General features: G+C 45.3%; 1 long non-coding RNA gene across 4 annotated transcripts; it reads left to right on the top strand.

Annotated features, from left to right (window-relative positions):
- The first annotated feature begins 249 nt into the window (after positions 1 to 249).
- LOC308576454 lies at positions 250 to 5,520 on the top strand. Of its 4 annotated transcripts, none has more exons than XR_014003227.1 (4): positions 250 to 2,316; positions 2,526 to 2,581; positions 2,675 to 2,732; positions 5,409 to 5,520. It is a non-coding gene; the product is annotated as an uncharacterized lncRNA (long non-coding RNA). The 4 variants fall into 4 exon arrangements; XR_014003228.1 differs by lacking the exon at positions 5,409 to 5,520 and adding an exon at positions 3,122 to 3,209; XR_014003229.1 differs by lacking the exon at positions 5,409 to 5,520 and having other exon boundaries at positions 250 to 2,122; positions 2,675 to 3,111.
- Positions 5,521 to 10,100: the final 4,580 nt, after the last annotated feature.

Raw genomic sequence — 10,100 nt, 5'->3', positions numbered from 1 at the left:
AATCAAGAAAAGCAGATATACCTGATGACTAGAAAGGCCAAGGGAAAACAAAGACACATGAAGGAACACGAGGGGCGAAATCAAGTTTATTTCCCTTTTGACCAACAAGTCTTTGGATGTACAAAGGAGCAGAGGAAAGGGTGGGTGGAGATGAAGTTGTAGCTGGGCCACCACCGAAGCTGATGGAAGGCACTGGGGGTCATTGAGCGCCTTGCCTTGTCTCTCCATCAACAGAGGTCATCGACAGGGTGACCAAGGCCGTTTCCGTGCCAAAAGCAGACCTAAACCCTGATGGAAATGGAGCCAGAAAACCAGCTTCTTCCAAGAGCACCTGGATCTGGTCTGCAACCACTCGCTCCAGAACCTCGCTCCAGAAGTTGGAAAAACCCAGACGGGTAAGATTTTAAGACAGGTAAGACTTAGAAGTGAGACGGGTAGGGGGATCTAGGGGGAAAGAAAGCTGTGCATGCGATAAAGAGCAAAGCAGAGGAGAAGACAACATAGCTCCTTTTAATTTCATGTTAGCTCAGGTTGCCTTGTTGAGAAAAATGCTTTGCAGCCATTTTGTGATAGCTTCTTGGGGACTATAGATAAGCTCCTTCGCTAATGGGAAGAACTTCATTTCATTTATAATGTGGTTTCCAAGGAGTAGAATAACAAACCCTCTTGAGCAGCTGCTTAAAAGTGGTGGCATTTGGCATCTGAAGCCAAATGAATTGTACTTACTGGGCAACTGCAGAAGAGGGTCACCTAAATATTGTTGAGTTTTGGTTCCTTCAGGTGTGTATAAATCCAGAAGGTTCCAAACATGCCAGCATTTTGCATCCTCGCCAGTAATTCTGTTCCCAGGGGTATTTTGGTATTTAGAATACCCATTTTAAAAGCTGATGCATCAAACTGCTTCTTTTGTCTGTAACAGTTGCCTTGCTGATTTCAGTGTGAAAAAGCAAATAAGGCATTTTGAGGGTCAATCTACTGATGGCAATGGCAGAGGCGGCCTGGTAGAGGCCTTGGAGCAAGTAGAGGTTTTCACCATTTTGTCAGCCATTTTTAAGCAAAAAAAGTGCAGCAAACGTTTAAGCACAAACATATTCACAATTAGGAAGGCTGAGCCGTGACCATTTTTTCCTGTAAATAAAGGGCAAATTTTTTTTCAGCTAATGGTAAGGCTTAAATGACTGAGAAAATATTTGAAATCTTATGAATCCCTGCTCTCTGGCCATTTTTACTCATACATAAGGGGGTGGCTGATTGTTCCACTAATGACCAGAGAGGGCCACACAAAATCATAATAACCCACATTTGTCAAATATTTTGGAATAGATGTCTGAACCCTTAAATCCTGTAGATAAAGGAGGCATGTACGTAGCTCCCAATTTTCTTTGCCTGGGGTACATGTATGATTGTTTAATGCAGGAAACACGATCCATAAATGCTGAGACTTTATTAGAAATTTAATTTGACCCAAATTGTATTGCTGACTTTTTGGTGAAGACTTGCATGATAGGGTTACTGGGTTTCCAACAAATACTAAAATCTGGATCCTCACCAGTACTTCTGTTCCTAAGGCAATATATTTAAAACCTGGTGTGGCAAACTGCTTCCTTTGCCTGTAACCTTTCACTTGGTTACCTTCAACTGCAATCGTAGCTTCTATTCAAAATACTTTCGAATTCTCAGAGGCAGCGATAGGCACTGATAACTAACATGTAATCTCTAAATGCTCTATAGTAATTATAGCAGCAATACAGTTGTTTGTCTTCTGGCTGAAGGTCAACTAGGTGAGTATCTTGTGCTTGGCTGAGGGGGAAATCTCTGCTGTGTTCTGTCTGCAACTCTTTCTACAAAGATTCTTTCAGGTCGCAGTGAGGGGGACCATTCAAGCACCCTGAGCCTGTTGGAGAAAAGGTAGGCTCTAAATGGAATCATACATCAAATATGCAAACTAAATATTCCAAAGAGCTTGTATTGAGCAATGTTGGTTATTCAATCCCTTTTTCAGAAGAGCTGCGATCTCGAAAGCCGAATGCTGTCGCTCTCTGTGCTTCTACCTGGAGGGACTTCTCTTGTCGGGATACCACTGCAGGGGAGGCCCTTTCCTGTGCCATCACCACACAATAAGGTACATCTTTGGGTGGGACAGGCAGCCTTGTTTCGTTCCAGCTCTTTTTTTTACAGACCTCACAGAGCTACCTGTGCTGGAAGCAGATCTGCTCCATTGACAAGTAAGAGGCAGTGTCAGAGCTCTTGATCCATCAAGTGAACATCTGCAGTGCAGGATTGAGAGACACCTGCGTCTTGACAGTGCTGCTTTAGGTAACCGGCTGTTTTTGCTCCTGTGTCTGGAGGGGAGGGCTGCTGAAGACCCTAGTCTCTTCCAGGTGCATCTCAGGGACGCAAGAATTTTGCAAGCCTTCAGGAAACTTAACGGCAAGTGAACTTCACACTCCACAATTCAGTGATCTTTTTCAGTACAATCCTTTTGTGCTGGCTTCTCCAATTCCCCCCACTTGATCTCTTCACAGTTCTGTCCAAGAGCCCACCACACTCAGGTGAAGCCAGCTCTTCCTGCAGAAGTCAGGTCAGTAAGAAGAGCTGTGTTCCAAAAACATTTCTCTGGAACTGGTGGGAAAGGGCTGGAGACAAACCAATGAGTCCAAATTGCTTTTCACAGACCAGCAGAAGGAACTTCCAGGCCCATGAATTCACACTTCAGAGGGACAAACAAAAAGGTGAGCATAAAGGCAGAGTTTGAAGACTGAAACCAGTCTCTCTGTTCTGCCCTGCAAATTAATGGCAGTCAACATGGCACTCTGTGACTTAAACACATCTAGGTGAATACCCTTTGCTAATGGCAAGGGATAAAACCTCGATTGTGTTCTGTCTGCAACTTCATAATTCTTAAGGGTTTTCTTTTTTCCTGAGAGAACATTCTGTATTCAGAGTGTTCTCTCAGGTTTTGCTTTTCACCTTGTTGCATTGGCCCAAAAAAAGCAAAAGACGCTGGTGGTTGGCGCTCCTGGTTTCCAGGACGGGGTTCAAGCCCCTGCGGTGTCTCTGCTTACTTCCAATGCAACCTCTCTCTCTCTCTCTCTCTCTCTCTCTCTCTCTCTCCCTTAAGAACTAAGTGAAGTGCAAAGTGCTCCTCTGATGCATCACTGGTTTGCGTCTAAGACAAGGTGATTACATGGATGCTTCCCATCCTAGCACTCCTTGCCATAGGGAACAAAATACATACTTCATACACACACACACACGACTGTCTATTAATTTTGCATTGTTTGTTTTGCATTGTTGTTCCCAGTGGGGAGGAGTTGCGGTGGACCACGTGGTCACCATCTCCCCACCGGGGGCTTGGGACTTTGTCCCCCGTTGCCCGGGGAATCCCAGCCACCTCAGAGCCCGGCCACCCAATCCGCTGGCCGGGGGCGTGGCTGGGGCTGTTTAAACCCGAGGTGTGAACCAGAGGTCTTCCTTCAATCACCTGCCCTCCCTCCCTATTTGGCAAGTTAGGCACTGGCCTTGCTATGGACTTCGGTTGGTCGCCTTGGTTGTCTGAGGGGCCTGGTAGGAATTTTTCCACTTGGCAAATTGGCACTGGCCACTTGGTTTTCGCCTACCTCGTAGCAATTGTCACAACTTTGTTAGGGTTGCGGTTAGGCATTGATTGACCTTGTGTGGGGGAGGTGAGGTGTGGCCATCACCTGCCCCTCCATGCTTAAGGGTATTCCGTTAAAGGAATCCTTGGGTGTTGATCTTGTCCGAAGCCCGGTTGGGGGCTGGGGCCTTGAGAGGACCCCAATGGGAACACCAGGGGGAGCTTGAGTTGGTCTGCATCGACAGGGCTCCCCCTTCCAGTGGTTTACCCTTACCGGACTTCCTGCACTGCGGGCAGGAGTCAGATATAGTTGGGTCCAATCAATGCCCAAGCCAATACAGCTCACATTCTATAATTTAATAAAGTTGTGGCAAAATTTGCCCAATAACATAAGCCTAGTATCTGTGTCTCTGTGTGAGTTATTTCCCAATGAGGGGGTGGCCGCGGGGTCTCAACATGCAGAGTAACCTAAATATACAAACAAACGGATCCTATTTAGATTATTCAGAATGTGGAAAAGGCCGGGATGAAAGAGGAAATGGCATGACGTTCAGTCATTAGCAGAAGAAGAAGAGCAAATATAAGATGCTCAGCTTTCCTATTTTACAGAAGACAGTCGTCAATTTTCTGGGCTATCAGAGGCTTAAGATGTGGATTGGTGACAGTTCTCTGTATGAAGGTGTCCTCTGTTTGAATGGCCGAGCATTCCAGGTCTGGCTGAAAGATACAGAAGGAAGAGCAGGGGCGCTGAAGTCGCCCATCAACAGATAGCACCTTGGCAGCAGACTAAGCACAACCACCTAGGCCACACTCTTCCCCACTACAGTGAGATGTATAATATTCGCATGTAGAATTATAGGGTGACCCAACACATCAGTCATACTCAAGGTAATATCCTATATCCAGCTAAGGCATACTCGGAGTGACTCAAATCAATGGGACTAGTGACTATGACTTAGTAGAATACAAATTACTAATAATAAATGTGCATCTACACACAGCGTATGCAAACTGGTGTCCATTCCTTTGGCCAAGTGTCAATGGCTACTCTAAGCAAAGACGTGTCCAATTTCTGCAATCGGGGTTATCTGGGATGCAACATTGTATGTTCAGTCAGGCCCTTTTGTTTTCTCCTGATCAGGAGAAATGCAGTTTGACCCTAAGTAAGTTTACTTTGAAGGAAGCCGGAGTGCTTCCATAGTCTTACTCCCTAGTAAGTGCACATTGGGGTAGGGCTGTAGCTCCGTTTCAGAGTGCATGCTTTGTATGCAGGAGGTGGGGTCCCAGGCATTTCCAGATAGGGCTGCTAAGAAAGAACCTTCCGGAGCCACTGCAAGTCAGGGATACCCAGGCATTAGACGAACTATCCACCCAGATCTCCAGAAGGGCCAGAATTGCATTTTGCAATGTTTTCCATATTAGTTTGTGGAAATTTCTTTCTTTCTTCAGGGTGGTATGGTGCTGAAGGGAACGGCACACCTTCCCCTGCAGTGAGAATTCCTACAAACACACCACACACACACTATATTGGGGAATGGAAGCACCAATGACTCACAATTCCTCTTCCAATATTTATTTTAGTGGGTGTAGTTCCCCTTTGAGAAAATTCCAATATTACTGCATTATAATGAAGCGCATGGGACACTAAATGTGACACTGATTTGGTACCAATGTTCTGGGCCTGGTAACATGCGACAGAAGTGCTCTGGCCTGGCCAGAGAACAACTTGGAAAGTTATACATGATTCTACAAACCATTGTGTTCACCATAAATCTACTCATAAATCTCTCTGTTGTTGTTGTTTTTACAGCTTTCTCAGAAAATCAAGCATGTGTGAAAGGTCACAGCCACACCATAGATGCAAAGCACATTTAAAGCACATGGTCCCACCCACCCACCCAGAATCGTAGGAACTATAGTTTACCCCTAACAGAGCTACAATTTAAGAAACTACAGTTCCCAGAATCCTCTGAGGAAGCCATGTGTTTTAAATGTATAGTGTAAATAGGACCAAAGTTCCATCTGCATTTTCTTGTGTCTCATAGATTTCTCCCCTGACAGAGGACAGTAGTTTCCTTGCTGTAACCCGTTTCTCTATGCAGAGGCCTAAAATCAGCAACAAATTAATTACCATTATGTGACTCCTTCTCCTGCCGCGCACTGGAACACTCCCCCGTTGCCCAGCTCAGCCAGAGGAGGGAGCCTTCCACAAGGTGGCAGAAGGGGGGGGGCAGAGCGCTGCCTCTTGCTTTTTTGCCGCCAGAAGCGGGTGCTTTGCCCTGCCTCCTCAGTGGGCCGGCTCTGATTATGTGGACCAGAAAGCCAAAATTGCATGTAATCAAAACACACTGGGTGCAATGGCGTGCTAGATTGCTAAAGTCTTTTCCCCCAGATCCTTTCGACCCCATTTTTTTTAATTAAAAAAACCAAAAAACCACTGCTGAGCGCAGAAAGCTGAAAGTGTGCAAGTTACGGCGACTTCCGGGTTGGCGCCATCGCCGAATGGCGGACTCCCTCCGAGCTCCAGAGGGAGTCTGCTCGGCAGGGGCTGGGTCCTACCGCGCCGGCAACGCGGGGACCCTTAAAAACCACAGGCACAGAGCCCGTGGACATGGGTGACTCGGCTGGCACCATTAGCGCCCTCCCGACCCGTGAAGGAGCCTTTTTAAAGGCTTCGGATCGGGTGCCGGGGAGCGGCATGGTGCTTTGAGTCCTTTGCTTTCCCTGCCGAGCGCAGCCGCATGCCATTCGACGGAGAGCGCTGACTTCTTCCATTGGAAATTCGGACTATTAACAACAACCCGTGAGTAATTGGGAAACCGGGTTCAAAAGGAGAAAAAAAAGGAATTTTTTTCGGATTTGGCACGAGCGGGGGCGATCTAAAAAGGAAGTCAATCCCCCCCTATTGTAAACATTCTAAAACAAGGACTGGGTAACCAAGGTCGAAAGAGAAGTATATTCTTGACAAGAATCATTAATTCCACGATGGGAAATTATAAGAACTGTGCTGGAGGAGAAGAGTGGAGGGTGAGAAGGAAAATGCAACCCCCCCTGGGAACCGGGGCGATTCGCAGAGCCTGGTGAAGAGAGACGGAAACTTTGACAGCTGTCAAAGTAGCTGTCAAAACTGGAGAATATAAAGAGGACTTTGTTATGAGGACTTTGCTGGCTAATTTTGTTACAATTCGTTACAATATGGATATAAACTGTCGGAAAATATGGAACAACAATTTGACTTTTGGACTAAAGGATACAAAGTTATTACAATCCCCCTAGAGGGGTTTCGGGACATTACAAGAACGGTCGTAAGTGGAAAAATACTCTTGGATTCGCGTTATCTTCTGGGAAAGCTGCAAAACTGAAATATTATTTTGTCTACAGAGGTGTTTACATTAAAGGAGACAATAGAATTTTCTATTGAAGAAAGGAAGGGACTGACGTAAGTTTTTGTTCCTGAACAACAAACCTCTGTAGAGATACCAGATTTTTGAATTAGAATGTTTTAGCAGCTGAACAGGACAAGAAACTTGAGAAAGTGAGGAATAAGAAGAACAAAGGACTGACTACGACACGGAAAGAACAATGGGAGGAGTGGTAAAGATCAAGGAACTTTAAGGCCTCTGTTAGATTGGACTTTTGAAGTTAAATATTATTAAAATTAATAAATTAGAAGGAAACCGGCAAGATGGAATTGGGGAGAAACTTGGCCATGACTTGAGACCTCCAGGCTGATAACATACAGATTGATGGACATGGGGAACTCAAACCGGGGAAGGGGGGGGGGAGATTTGGAATCCAAAGGCTGTGTAACCATCTTTTGAATTTTTTTATATCTTTTACTTTCTATTTCTTTATATAACTTACGTATGTCATTTTATTTTGAGTGGATGTGTTTAAAAAAAAGGGAATTCGTGGAAGGAACTGGGGTGGATCTTGGGGAAAATCTTTTTTCTATTTGTTAATGATGTGGGAAGGTGGTAAGATTTGTACAATTCAATTTGGATAGTGGGTTAAACAAATCAAGTTTCAAACTGGGAGTGAGAGCTTGTGGAACCAAATTAATGAAAGGGGAATACAGTCGGGAGGGGGAGGGGGGAGTCCCAGAAAGTAGGCAATGAAAGTAAGGTTCCAAGTATCTCTTTTTTCTTTTTCTTTGTATTTTTATATTTCTGGAAACTTTAATAAATATGATTTTTTTTTTAAAAAAAGAAAGTGTGCAAGTTACGGTAAATGCACGTAAATTGCGGGATTGCTGTACTTTATACCAAAAGTGATTGGCCGATTGGCAAGCTATGCTCCCGAGTTTTGCTTTTGTGTTTATTGCCCTTCTGCGGAAAAACCCCAACCATAGCTGTCAACTTTTGGATTTGAAAATAAGAGATCAGCAGCTTCCCCTGTCCTGGGGACAGTCTACGGGACATCTAACAATCCGGGATAGCAGCGGGAAACGGCAATTTCCCGCAAAAAAAGGGAAGGTTGACAGCTATGTCCCCAACCCACCACACATTGGGCATATTTCCCTATAATATTCATAAATGCATATTGCTCGCCGCCACCTCCTCTCCAACGCTACAGCTAAGGCTGGTGGATCCCGAAGGATCCCCCCACGTGGGCTGGCTGCTCCCTGGGATCCACTGGTCGGCGCCCCCGGAGGAGAGGGAGGCGCCGGCGATGGAAGGAGCAGTGGCGGCTGGAGGGAGCGCTGTGTCCCGGCCAGGCCTTGCGTTGTATCCGGCAGAAAAGAAGCATGCGAGACGAGGCAACATTTAGCTGGAAATGACTAAACAACAACAACAATCAAAATCTTAGAAGCTTTATTCTCAGCCTGTTTCCCAATGATCCCAAACATGGAATTTGCCTTTTTCACAGCTGCTGTGCACTGGTGCAACATTTTCACTGAGCTATTCAACACAGATCCCATATTTCTTTCCTGGTCAACTGTTGTCAACTTAGCCCCATCAGGATGTATGTGAAGCTAGACCTTGACATTGTATTGCCTATTCATCCAATTTGGAGCTGTTCATGATTCCCTTTTTGTTTTTACCACCTTAATTAATTTGTGTCATCAGCAGAACATAGCTCAAATCCTAACTCCTCCTTATTTATGAACAAGTTCAAAACAGTTCAAATTGCAACACAGTCCTTTTGGGACTTGATTCTGACATCCCTCCAATCAGAGAGCTGCCCATTTATTCCTACTCTCCACTTCCTGTCCTATTAACCCGTGGCTTCTAGGTTTACTCAAAAGAGACTTAGTCAAAAGATTTTTTTTCCAAAGCTTTCCTGACTGTTGCTCTATTGCAGGTGCAAGATCAGATTTGTAGAATTGAAGATTTGCAGAATTTTGAAGATTTGGCATTCTTGTGCGACAAAACCACGTAAAAATAAAGCAGACTTTGTGCACTATAGTCCCATGGTGCAAGATCAATTTGTAGAATTGAGGATTTGCAGAATTTTGAAGATTTGGCATTCTTGTGCGACAAAACCACGTAAAAATAAAGCAGACATTTTGCAGTGATTGGAAAATTCACTGGAAAGTGTGGGGTTACGATTGCTAGATGTGACCTCATTACACTTCTCTACAAACCACATCAAGCTGAATGTTTAATAAACAGGAACAGTAGTTTGGTATACACTGCTATACTGGTCAACTGTCTTATCCATATCCACAAGCTGAATGCTCTCAGGTTAGGGATACAGGACTTGTGCAACTGGCTAGAGACTGCAGGCCTGCCAGAAATGAGTCAGAATATTGCTCAGTATGAACAGTACAAGAATACAAAACTGAAGCTATTTTCTGTGTCCTTGCAGACACATCTGACACCTTTTGCTCATAGAGTTGAATGCAGGCCAGGATTGCCCAGACAATGTTGGGATAAGCCTCACCCCATCAAAGGAGACCCTGGGACCAAATATATTCACACCGGGATTTAACAGGGTCTCCACCGAGCCTTTATCATTCACTCTCACCCATGTACAGGGTATAAATAATTCTCGTTTAAGCCCTTGCGTTTTTCTTGCAATCTGATGCTTAGCATCATTTTTTACGTTTCTTGCACGGGACTAAAATTCCATTTTTTACATCCCTTCCGCCGTTCTCTCCATCGCCTATAGCGAGCACGGGGGCGATCGCATATCTGGTTTCCAGAATCGCAAAGCTTTCTATTAAACGCAGTTCCTGCAAACCATCGCTGTCTGCCAGTACTGTGCACCACTCAGAAAACCATTTCCTCCGGGCGATTTCACCGCACGTCTTGCAGCTTTGCATCCATTACTTCCTGCAGGTCTGCAACCTGGGGCTGCTCACGTCCTCGAAGGGATTTCTCTGCAATGGGTTCTGCACTGCAAAACTCCCCCCCCCCCCGTGTCCGCCGGGTAAAGACAAAAACCGAAACCCCCCTGGCCTGCAGTTTTGCAAATCGGGTCGTTCCCCAGGCGGAATTCGCAAAGGTCTTTCCGTAAAGCTTTTCCTGCACATTCACACGTGCAAATTTCCCAACGC

The sequence above is a fragment of the Podarcis bocagei genome (assembly GCF_964188305.1).
Source record: "Podarcis bocagei genome assembly, chromosome: 17".
Classification (NCBI taxonomy): Eukaryota; Metazoa; Chordata; class Lepidosauria; order Squamata; family Lacertidae; genus Podarcis; species Podarcis bocagei.
This window is presented reverse-complemented; position numbering and strand designations above follow the sequence as displayed.